Below are 13,159 nucleotides of genomic sequence, written 5' to 3' on the forward strand. Positions count from 1 at the left end.
CCCCCGCCTGGGGCTACACTGCTATGATGAACCTGGATAAGCTGGAACTAATACAAAACAAATGCATTCGAGCAGCGGCTAGACTCCCGTATAACACACCAATACGCCACCTACGCGCAATTGCGGAAGTCAGCTCGATAAGGCAACACATACGAAAACAAACACTCCGAATGTACACGAAGTCATGGGGTAATAAGATCAACCCACTAGTCAGTGGAATAGGACGCTACGACGTCGATCTATACACCAAATAGCCCACGCCGAAGCACATTCTGTTCAGCCACAGGGTAAGGAGGCCGGGAGTCTAAAAACGCCCCCGTCTCCTAAGCTGACACCAACTCACTAAACCGCTCCACTTAATATTACGCACACACACCACACTGCAGACACCTGTATGTAGGTACATCTATCTATATATATAAAGTAGCTTGTCCTGACTGACTGACTGACTGACTGACTGATTCATCATCGCCGAGCCAAAACTACTGGACATAAGTTTGGGGATATATTCACATTAAGATGTAGGTGCTCGCTAAGAGAGGATTTTTGGATATTCAGTCGCTAAGGGGGTGAAAAAGGGGGTGAAATTTTAAAATGAGTGTGTCTATATCTCAAAACTTTAAAAGTTTACAGATGTGAAAATTGGTATTTAGAATCTTCTTTAAAAATAAGGAAACACGTATTTTTTTGTTTTCAGACAATCCCAATAGGAGTGGTGAAAAAGGGGGAAAAAGGGGTTGAATGCCTTTAATCAGGATACCGCTACTTCTTTCTCAGAAACTGAAGATATTACAGACCTCAAAATTGGTACTTTTGATCGCTGTCAAAAATAAAGAAACACATATTTTTTGTTTTTGGAAAATCCAATTAATGCGAGGGTGAAAGGGGGGGGGGGGTGAATTTTTAAAATGAGTGCATCTATATCTCAAAAGTTTTAAAGTTTAGAGATGTAAAAATTGGTATTTAGAATCTTCATTAAAAATAAAGGAACACGTATATTTTTGTTTTCCGAAAATCCCAATAGGAGGGATGAAAAGGGGTGAAAAATGGGTTGAATGCCTTTAAAGAGAATACTTATATCTCAGAATCCGAAGATATTACAGACCTCATAATTGGTACTTTTGATCGCTTTCAAAAATAAAGAAACACATATTTTTTTGTTTTTGGAAAATCCTATTAATGCGAGGGCGAAAAGGGGGTTAATTTTTAAAATAAGTGCATCTATATCTCAAAAGTTCTATAGTTCAGAGATGTAAAAATTGGTATTAAGAATCTTCATTAAAAATAAAGGACCACGCATTTTTTGTTTTCGGAAAATCCCAATAGGAGGGGTGAAAAGGGGTGAAAAATGGGTTGAATGCCTTTAAAGAGAATACTTATATCTTAGAAACTGAATATATTACAGACCTGAAAATTGGTATTTGGGATCTACTTTAAAAGTAAAGAAACAGGTATTTTTCGTTTTGGGAAAATCCAAATAATGTGGGGTAAAAAGGGGGGATGAAATTTTTAAAATGAGTGTATCTATATCTAAAAAATTTTAAAGTTTTTAGATGTAAAATTTGGTATTTAGAATCTCCTTTAAAAATAAAGAAACACGTATTTCTTTGTTTTCGGAAAATCCTAATAGGAAGGGTGGAAAAGGGTGAAAAATAGGTTGAATGCCTTTAATGAGGCTACTTATATTTCAGAACCTGAAGATATTACAGACCTGAAAATTGGTATTTGGGATCTACTTTAAAAATAAAGAAACAGGTATTTTGTCGTTTTTCGAGAATCGAAATAATGGGGGGTGAAAAGGGGGGGTGAATTTTTAAAATGAGTGTGTCCACATCTTAAAACTTTAAACGTTTACAGATGTAAAAATTGGTGTTTAGAATCTCCCTTAAAAATAAAGGAACACGTATTTCTTTGTTTTCTCTAAATCTCAATAGGAGGGGTGTAAAAGGGTGAATAATGGGTTGAATGCCTTTAACGAGGATATATATATCTCAGAAACTGAAGATATTACAGAACTGAAAATTTGTAAATGGGATCTCCTTTAAAAATAAAGAAACGCGTATATTTTTGCTTTTGGAAAATTCAATTAATGGCGGTTAAACAGGAGTGGCAAATTGGGGTGAATTTCTTGAAAGACTATATCTACAGAATATCTGAGAAGCGTAAAATGTTACAGACGTAAAAAATGGGTATTTGGAATCTCCTGTAAGTGTAAAGAAACATAGGTGATTTGTCTTTGGAAACTCCAATTAAGGGGAACTAAAAAGGGGTGAAATTTTAAAATGAGAATTTCTACAGTATATCTCAAAAACTTAACATGTTACACAAGTGAAAAATGGTAATTTTTTTATTCTATTAAAATAAAGAAACGTGTATTTTTAGTTGGTGTCGATTTATTTTAATTAGGCTACTGATATCTCCTAATTAAGATGTTACACACGTGAAAATTTATTTCTGGAATCTGCTTTAAAAGTAAACAAACACGTATTCTCGGAAAATCCAATGAAGGGGATTTGGGGGGTTAAAGGATTGAAAAAATTAATTGACTTAATTGTATGAGAATACATACATCTAATAAAAACTAAAGTTGTTACAGGCGTGAAAATTGGTATTTTGATCTCCTTTAAAGACAAAGAAAAGCGCGTTTTGGGGGGAAACAATCTTGGGGGGGGGGGGGAGCGGGAGTGAAAAGGAGTTGAATTCCTTTCATGAGGACACATAAATCAAAAAATGAAGAGGTTAGAGTGGTGATAACTGGTATTTAGAAGATCCAATCCTATTAAACGAACAAGTATTTTTTGCCTTAATATCACTTTGTGAAGGGGGGGTAGTGTGAAAGGAAGTTAAAAAAAGTGAATTATTTTTAAGAGGATACTTATATCTCAAAACTGAAGGTAATAAACGTGAACATTGGTATTTGGAATATCCATTAAACATAAAGAAACACGCCTTCTTTTAGTTTTTTTTGGGGGGGGGGTAGATAAACTTAACGTCGGTGGGGTGTAAAAGAAGGTGAGACCAATTGATTTTTCTGTTCATAATGTACTTATAAGGAGCCTCCATTGCTCAGGCGGCAGCGCGCCGGCCTCTCACAGCTGGGTTCCGTGTTTCAAATCCCGGTCACTCCATGTGACATTCGTGCTGGACAAAATGGAGGCGGGACAGGTTTTTCTTCGGATACTCCGGCTTTCCCTGTCATCATTCATTCCAGCAACACTGTACAATATTTCATTTCATTTGTCACTCATCGATCATTGCCCCAGAGGGGAGCTTCGGCAGCCGGCACAATTCCTATTGTCGCCGCTAGATTGGGCTTTATTCATTCCATCTCTGATCCTGTCGAATGATAGGAAACAGGCTGTAGACTTTCGATGTACTTATTCTGATCATTAACCGATCATTTTTAATCTTTCCTGGGTTCTTTTTCAACAGCCACCTTTTCCTTCGGAGAACGTTCTTAGATTACAGTAGATTCTCCTGGCATATAAATAAAAATTTAAACACATTTGAAATAAACGGTAGGAATGAGATTGGCCGTCAAATTGTTCACCTCTATAATAAGGTCAATAATACACGGAGGTATGTCATTCGTATCGCCAGAAATCCCGCACACTTGCCTACGCGCGACAATGGTGCTGGTCACATTGTCAACAATGACAATGGCAGCAGATGTAATTTACCGCCAAGTAGCGGTCTTGCATATTGCTGTGGGGTCCAGAACATATAATAATAATAATAATAATAATAATAATAATAATAATAATAATAATAATAATAATAATAATAATAATAATAATAATAATAATAGTAATAATAATAATAATAATAAAATTCTGGACCGTCGTCACATGTGCCGCCCACGCTGGAAACGGGTCCTGGACGGCTACTGACTAAGAATGCAGTCCGGCCGCGGGTTCAGTAGGCTACCGCCAAGGCACTCAAGACGACGCCACGACAGATCCCCTGAAGGATTTGATCCATATTAAAAATGCTTATAGGAAAAGATGGCAAAGATTTAGGGACCCAACTAACTGGGTGGAATGCCTGGACCTAGCCCGGGAAGTACGAAATCGATTGCTGGAAAGAAAGATTGAAAAATGGGAGGAAACTTGCCGTAACCTATTAGAAAACGAGACAGATCGCGAAATTTGGCGGATTCTCGCAGAAAAGGAATCAGATCGCGAATTTCGGCGGATTATATATCTAAAACAATAAGCATTCAATTACAAATTTCAGTATAATACCGTAGCGAAGCGCGGGTATCTTGCTAGTATATATATAAAGTAGCTTGTCCTGACTGACTGACTGATTCATCATCGCCGAGCCAAAACTACTGGACATAAAGAAATGAAATTTTGGGGATATATTCATATTAAGATGTAGGTGCTCGCTAAGAGAGGATTTTTGGATATTCAGTCGCTAAGGGGGTGAAAAGGGGGGTGAAATTTTAAAATGAGTGTGTCTATATCTCAAAACTTTAAAAGTTTACAGATGTAAAAATTGGTATTTAGAATCTTCTTTAAAAATAAGGAAACACGTATTTTTTTGTTTTCAGACAATCCCAATAGGAGGGGTGAAAAAGGGTGAAAAAGGGGTTGAATGCCTTTAATCCAGATACGCTACTTATATCTCAGAAACTGAAGATATTACAGACCTCAAAATTGGTACTTTTGATCGATGTGAAAAATAAAGAAACACATTTTTTTGTTTTTGGAAAATCCAATTAATGCGAGGGTGAAAGGGGGGTGAATTTTTAAAATGTGTGCATCTATATCTCAAAAGTTTTAAAGTTTAGAGATGTAAAAATTAGTATTTAGAATCTTCATTAAAAATAAAGGAACACGTATATTTTTGTTTTCCGAAAATCCCAATAGGAGGGGTGAAAAGGGGTAAAAAATGTGTTGAATGCCTTTAAAGAGAATACATATATCTCAGAAACTGAAGATATTACAGACCTCAAAATTGGTACTTTTGATCGCTTTCAAAAATAAAGAAACACATATTTTTTTGTTTTTGGAAAATCCAATTAATGCGAGGGTGAAAAGGGGGTGAATTTTTAAAATGAGTGCATCTATATCTCAAAAGTTTTAAAGTTTAGAGATGTAAAAATTGGTATTTAGAATCTTCATTAAAAATAAAGGAACACGTAACACGTATTTTTTTGTTTTCGGAAAATCCCAATAGGAGGGGTGAAAAGGGGTGAAAAATGGGTTGAATGGGTTTAAAGAGAATACTTATATCTTAGAAACTGAATATATTGCAGACCTGAAAATTGGTATTTGGGATCTACTTTAAAAATAAAGAAACAGGTATTTTTTCGTTTTGCGAAAATCCAAATAATGGGGGGTGAAAAGGGGGATGAAATTTTTAAAATGAGTGTATCTATATCTCAAAACTTTTAAAGTTTATAGATGTAAAATTTGGTATTCAGAAATCTCCTTTAAAAATAAAGAAACACGTACTTTTTGTTTTCGGAAAATCCTAATAGGAAGGGTGAAAAAGGGTGAAAAATAGGTTGAATGCCTTTAATGAGGCTACTTATATTTCAGAACCTGAAGATATTACAGACCTGAAAATTGGTATTTGGGATCTACTTTAAAAATAAAGAAACAGGTATTTTTTTTGTTTTTGGAAAATCCAAATAATGGGGGGTGAAAAGGGGGTGAATTTTTAAAATGAGTATGTCTACATCTTAAAACTTTAAACGTTTACAGATGTAAAAATTGGTGTTTAGAATCTCCCTTAAAAATAAAGGAACACGTATTTCTTTGTTTTCTCTAAATCCCAATAGGAGGGGTGTAAAAGGGTGAATAATGGGTTGAATGCCTTTAATGAGGATACATATATCCCAGAAACTGAAGAATTTACAGAACTGAAAATTTGTAAATGGGATCTCCTTTAAAAATATAGAAACACGTATATTTTTGCTTTTGGAAAATTCAATTAATGGCGGTTAAACAGGAGTGGCAAATTGGGGTGAATTTTTTGAAAGACTATATCTACAGAATATCTGAGAAGCGTAAAATGTTACAGACGTAAATAGTGGGTATTTTGAATCTCCTGTAAGTGTAAAGAAACATAGGTGATTTGTCTTTGGAAACTCCACTTAAGGGGAACTAAAATGGGGTGAAATTTTAAAATGAGAATTTCTACAGTATATCTCAAAACACTTAACATGTACAGAAGTGAAAAATGGTCATTTTTTATCCTATTAAAAATAAAGAAAAGTGTATTTTTAGTTTTCGGAAATACAACTTGGGTAGTGGGGGTGGGGGGGGGGTAAAATTGACTGAAAATGGTGTTGAATTCTTTTAATTAGGCTACTGATATCTCAAAAATGAAGATGTTACACACGTGAAATTTTATTTTTGGAATCTGCTTTAAAAGTAAACGAACACGTATTCTCGGAAAATCCAATGAAGGGGATTTGGAGTGTTAAAGGATAGAAATAATTAATTGACTTAATTGTATGAGAATACATACATCTAATAAAAACTAAAGTTGTTACAGACGTGAAAATTGGTATTTTGATCTCCTTTAAAAACAAAGAAAAACGCGTTTTGGGGGGGAAACAATCTTGGGGGGGGGGCGGGAGTGAAAAGGAGTTGAATTCCTTTCATGAGGACACATAAATCAAAAACTGAAGAGGTTAGAGTGGTGATAATTGGTATTTAGAAGATCCTTTACTATTAAAGGAACAAGTATTTTTTGCTTTAATATCACTTTGTGAGGGGGGGGGGGGAGTGTGGAAGGAAGTTAAAAACGTGAATTATTTTTAAGGGGATACTTATATCTCAAAACTGAAGGTAATAAACGCGAACGTTGGTATTTGGAATCTCCTTTAAACATAAAGAAACACGCCTTCTTTTAATTTTTTGGAGGGTGGGGGCAAATAAACTTAACGGTGGTCGGGTGTAAAAGGAGGTGAGACCAATTGATTTTACTGTTCGTCATGTACTTATAAGGAGCCTCCGTTGCTCAGTCGGCAGCGCGCCGGCCTCTCACAGCTGGGTTCCGTGTTTCAAATCCCGGTCACTCCATGTGACATTCGTGCTGGACAAAATGGAGGCGGGACAGGTTTTTCTCCGGATACTCCGGCTTTTCCTGCCATCATTCATTCCAGCAACACTGTCCAATATTTCATTTCATTAGTCACTCATCGATCATTGCCCCAGAGGGGAGCTTCGGCAGCCGGCACAATTCCTATTGTCGCCGCTAGATGGGGCTTTATTCATTCCATCACTGATCCTGTCGAATGATAGGAAACAGGCTGTATACTTGCGATGTACTTATTCTGATCATAAACCGATCATTTTTAATCTTTCCTGGGTTCTTTTTCAACAGCCATATTTTCCTTCGGAGAACGTTCTTAGATTAGAGTAGATTCTCCTGGCATATAAATAAAAATTTAAACACATTTGAAATAAACGATAGGAATGAGATTGGCCGTCAAATTGTTCACCTCTATAATAAGGTCAATAATACACGGAGGTATGTCATTCGTATCGCCAGAAATTCCGCACACTTGCCTACGCGCAACAATGGTGCTGGTCACATTGTTAGCAATGACAATGGTAGCAGATGTATTTTACCGCCAAGTAGCGGTCTTGCATATTGCTGTGGGGTCCAGAACATTAATAATAATAATAATAATAATAATAATAATAATAATAATAATAATAATAATACCTAAATTCAATTAATTTCAACCACCCTAATGACAATAATAATAATAATAATAATAATAATAATAATAATAATAATAATAATAATATCCTGGACCGTCGTCAACATGTGCGGACCATGCTGGAAAGGGGTCCTGGACGGGTAATGACTACGATTGCAGTCCGGCCGCCGGTTTAGTACCGCCAAGGCACCTAAGAGGACACCACGCCGGATCTCCTCAAGAATTTGATCCACATTAAAAATGCTTATAGGAAAGCATGGCTAAGATTTAGGAACCCAACTGACCGGGTGGAATACCTGGACCTAGCCCGGGAAATACGAAATCGATTGCTGGAAAGAAAGATTAAAAAATGGGAGGAACGTTGCCGTAATCTCTCAGTAAACGAGTCAGATCACGAATATCGGCGGGTTGTATATAAAACGATAAGCATTCAATTATAAATTTCAGTATATTACCGTAGCGAAGCACGGGTATCTTGCTAGTGTATATATATACGTATTTTGTCTTATGTTACAGGGAACCAAGCGAGGGAGGATTGAGAGAAGAAACACAACGACGAAGGCAACACAGTTAAAATAAGAGACGACACAATCCACCCCCGCCTCCCGCCAGTGACAAGGGAGTGGACAGAAAACCCCCCTGCAGCTAATACTTAATTATTTAATTTACTAATTTCACAGGACATGAGAGCGAAAGAGCGGCCCGCACTCAACCGAGAAACGTATAAATGTATATATGTTAACGATGCATATGTGTATGTATGTGAATATATATAGTTGCAGAGATAAGTGTGTGTCACCAACACCGCAAAGAAGGGACGTCACCAGGCGAGAAGAAGAAGCCCCTTACCCCAAGTAAGGCTTGGCTATACTCCCCTTCTCCTTAAATGAGATTTGGCACCAGGGACCGCTGGTTGCTGGACCAAGGGACTAACCTGTGGCCCAAAGCCCAGACGCCAGCGGACCCGAGCCGCACCAGGCAGTGAAAAGAAGGACTGATTCCCCATAATAATTGACAAAAGCTAGGAAAATGGTTATGATTGCATGACACATACTCCTAACTAACACAACCTCTGGACTTTTCCAGCCCACATCATTGCATGTGCTATCAAAAGATGTCAGGTTTTACATGTAGGCTATTTCTCTTTTCTGCCTATGTGGTTTTTCCCTCACCCTTCAATTCCATACTTCAACAATACCTTACCTAACACAAACTCTTGCCGTGGTAACGTGTCTGACATGGAAACCGGCAGATACTCCTTGTATCACTTCCCACTCTTCCCTGCTATCTCTTTCTTCTTAGAAATAATAGCATGTCGGAGGCCATGCAGATTGAGTCAATGGTCACGCGGGGGGAGTGGGCTTCGCCCCCCCCCCCCGAAAAAACCTGGGAGAGTTACATTTTCTAGTGTCAGTGACGTATCACCACGCATTAAGGTCTTTAGTTCGTCATCGTCCGCTTGGGATCGAGCCAGCGCAGCGTAGGCATCTTCTAGTGAGATGGCTTCAACACGAGACATCGTATCAGCGACAACGTTATCTGCTCCCTTTATATGCTGAATATCAGTTGTGAACTGGGATATAAAGGACAGCTGATTAAGTTGGGCTCGGGGTAGTTTTTCTCTGCGTTGAGAAAATGCATAAAGCAGAGGTTTGTGGTGCGTATATATGGTTCATTGTTGTGCTACCAGTATATAGCGGAAATGCTGGAAAGCCTCGTACACAGCAAACCGTACCCTGTAATAGCCAGCCATGTTATCTGACGCGCTGAAAGTTTCTTGCTGAAAAACGCTGGGGGCTACCAATGGTGTCCAACTTTCTGTTGCAAGCATGCTCCAACTTGAGTACACGATGCATCGGTAAAGAGACCTAGGGGAGCTTCTGGCAATGGATGAGCAAGTTGAATGGTTTGCGCCAGCTTTCATTGCATTCTTGGAAAGTACGTTGCAATTTTGGTGTCCAGGGGACAGGTTTAGAGCATTTAAGCTCAGAATTGGCTAGGACATTAACCAACGGCGCCTGCAGTTCAGCCGCATGTGGAAGGAAACGTCTATAGAAGTTGACCATGCCTAAGAACCGGCGGAGTCCCTGAACAGTCTTCGGTAGAGAATATTCCCGGAGAGATTTTATTCTCGCTGGTAGAGGTTTTGTACCGTTCTTTGAGAGCCGATAGCCCAAGAAGATTACCTCACTTGCACCTAATACGCACTTGGATGGATTTATGACTACCCCGTAATCAGCTAATCTCTCGTCGGGTTTTACATGTAGGCTCTTTCTCTTTTCTGCCTATGTGGTTTTCCCTGACCCTTAATACCACACCTTAACACCACCTTACCAACACAAACTCTTGCCGTGGTAGCGAGTTTAACTCGGAAACCGGCAGATACTCCTTGTATCACTTCCCACTCTTCCCTGCTATCTCTTTTCTACTTAGAAAATAATAGCATGACGGAGGCAATGTAGATTGAGTCGATTGCCACGCCGGGGGAGCGGGCTACGGGGGGCCCCCGTTAAAAAAGCTAATCTCTGGAAACGTGTGCGGAAATGTTACATATGCTCTCCCGCATCCCGTGAAAACACCAGGATATTATAAATATACGGGAAACAGAAGTTTAAATCCCTAGTGACCTCATCCATAAAATGCTGGAAAGTTTGTCCAGCATTTCGTAACCCAAATGACATATAGGGAAATTCAAACAGCCCGAAAGGTGCCGTTGTGGCTGTTTTGCAAATGTCACTGGGATGAATCGGGATCTGTTGGTAGGCCTTGACAAGGTCAAAGTGCTGAAAGTGGTTGACCCAGCAATGTTATGACAAAAATCTCCTATGTGTCGTACCGGGTAGCGGTCAGGTATTGCCCTTGCATTCAACGCCTGGTAATCGCCGCCACATGGATGCCATGAGTTGTCCCGCTTAGATGCAAGGTGCAAGGGTGAGGATCAGGGACTATTAGAAGGCCTCGCTGTACCGCACATTACCATGTCCTCGAATTCTTTCTTCGCAATCTGCAGTTTTTGAGGTCCCAGACGACGAGGTCGACAAGAGACCGGCGGGCCTTCGGTTGTCCTAATGTGATGTACAGTGTTGTATTTAATATCACGTTGGATCCCAGGGGGACGAGTAATGGAGTGAAAGTCAGCGAGCAACATGCTAAACGGTGAGTCGGTGGGTATTGCAGCAGTCTTTACGCTGGCCTGTTCGATAGAGGCTACAGATGCCTTAACGTATAGGCCGGTGGTGCCGTCAAGGAGGCATCTGTGTACGGCAGTCAGGGAGTAGGTTATAGTAAGCCAGGAAATCGGAACCAAAGATGGCTGTGCTAACATCGGCAATGACAAATTGCCATCGAGTGTCACGACGTAAACCATGGTTGAAGTTCATAGGAAGGCTACCATTCGTCCTGATTGCACTGCTGTTTGCAGCGCTCAACTCATACCCGGAAGGTTAGCAAGTGCTTCCCAAAAGCTTACGCGGGAAACAGCAAACGTCAGATCCGGTGTCAATCAGAAATTAAGCTTTGGCATTCTGATCAAAAATAAACAGACGGAGGTCCGATGTGAGCAGACAGTTGCCGTCGTCACTGGCTGTTCGTTCCGTTTTCTGCCTGCCAGGAACAAGGACTAGTACATTTTACAGCGTTATCTTGGAAATTTTTGTGGTACCAACAAAGCCGGCCCTGTGGAGTAAAAGAGCGGTCACGGTTTTTAGATTTCCTCCTACTGTGACTCCTGCCTGGGGCCTGGTTACGGGCCAGGGCATCGAATTTATGTGTCAATTCCTCCATCTTGACAGCTAAAGTGTTCGGCGCAGCTGTAGCATACTCGGCCAAGTGGCTATATAGTGGTGTGACATTAGGTGAAAGTTTCAAGATCTTGTCTGCAAGCTCTGCTATATCAGCTGGAGGCATTAACTGGGCCGCTACTATAGGCTGAAAATGCTGCGGTAGTCGACGCATGAAAAGTTGTTTTCATATGCTTTCTTCATGAAGTGAACTACCACTCATGACTTTAAGTGACGTAAAAACCGTGATGGTTTCCTCTCGCCGAGTTCTTCGTCACCAAGAAGTTGGCGAACTCACTGCTCTTCGGATACTGAAAGGCGACGAACTAGTTCAGATTTTAGTTTTTCGTAACGTCCTGTGGCAGAGGGGTTAAGGACAATGTCTTCTACCTCGGCTATGACCTTGGTGTCTAGTTGTGAAATTACATTATCAAATGTAGTCCGGTCGGCCGTAAGGCCTGCGACCCTGAATTGAGGCTCAACTTGGGCGAACCAAACAGTTGGTCTGTCATACCGAAATGGTGGTACCTTGGCAGTGATTTTGGGAACTTGACCAACACTGCTAGACGTAGCAACGACATCAGCAGACTCATGCTCCTGGAGCCGTGCTAGTACCTAATGTTCCTTTCTGCCCTTGTGAAGGCTTCGTCAAAGCAATAAGTTGTTGGAGTTGGTTCTGTAAGTTGTTATTTTGTTCCTCTAAAGCTTTTAATCAAGCATCCGCCATAATCAAGATGGGTACACAACACAGGGCCAAAAAAGAAATCTGAAAATACCGGACAAGATTATAAAGAAGGAGTCAGAGGTACGACGTGTATTGTGTTTGTGCTTGAATGATAATGTGTGAAAATGAGCAACACAAGCACAAATTTACAAATAGCTTCAGACAGTCTTATAGGTTAGCTGGAAACATGAAATATTATGCATGTAGCATATGATAAGTGGTTCACAAACATATAAACTATGATAATAAGTTGACAAAATAATCTTGTGGAGATGATACGTCGATGTAGGTTATATATGAAGATATTAAGCGTAAACCATGGGTTCCAATGTCCATTTTAAGTCTTGAGAAATGTCCATATAATGCAATTGCATGTTATACCTGTAATGTAACAACTTAAAAACCACTGAAAGGTACGATTACGATTTATAAAAAATGGGTACAACAATTCAACCAGTTGTAATGCACGAGTAGGATGTTATGAAGTATTTGTACGTGTTTGAATAGCAAATAAGGTAGGCCTATATTGTGGAGTAGTCTCTAACTTAGGCCGTAATTAGCAAAAAACGAAAGAAAAGATGCACAAATGATTGTTGAATAACGTACACATCAATTGGATATCAATTGAACACCAATATTGTAATTGTAGTTAGAAAATCAGGTACTGTCCATTGTATAGAGTTCTTTGTAATGTTCGTACAACTTCACACCGAATTTATGTCGTGCATAATTTTGCAATATTCCGGAACAAGTATAAGGTAGGATATATACATAGAGTTTTCCAGATGAAAAGCGGCGTTATCGAGGAGTAGCAGATGCAGCGTGCAATTGCCGGGTGCGGCCTGAGGCGATGAGTATCAACCGACAATCGTTAGGACTCTGGCGACGGTTTATGTCGTTTGTCGAATTGGTTTCATACTCCAAAAACGTGTAGTTCCAATGTAGTAAACAAACTAATGCCTCTTTGAA

The sequence above is a fragment of the Anabrus simplex genome, chromosome 2 (genome assembly GCF_040414725.1).
Source record: "Anabrus simplex isolate iqAnaSimp1 chromosome 2, ASM4041472v1, whole genome shotgun sequence".
In the NCBI taxonomy this organism is placed as follows: Eukaryota; Metazoa; Arthropoda; class Insecta; order Orthoptera; family Tettigoniidae; genus Anabrus; species Anabrus simplex.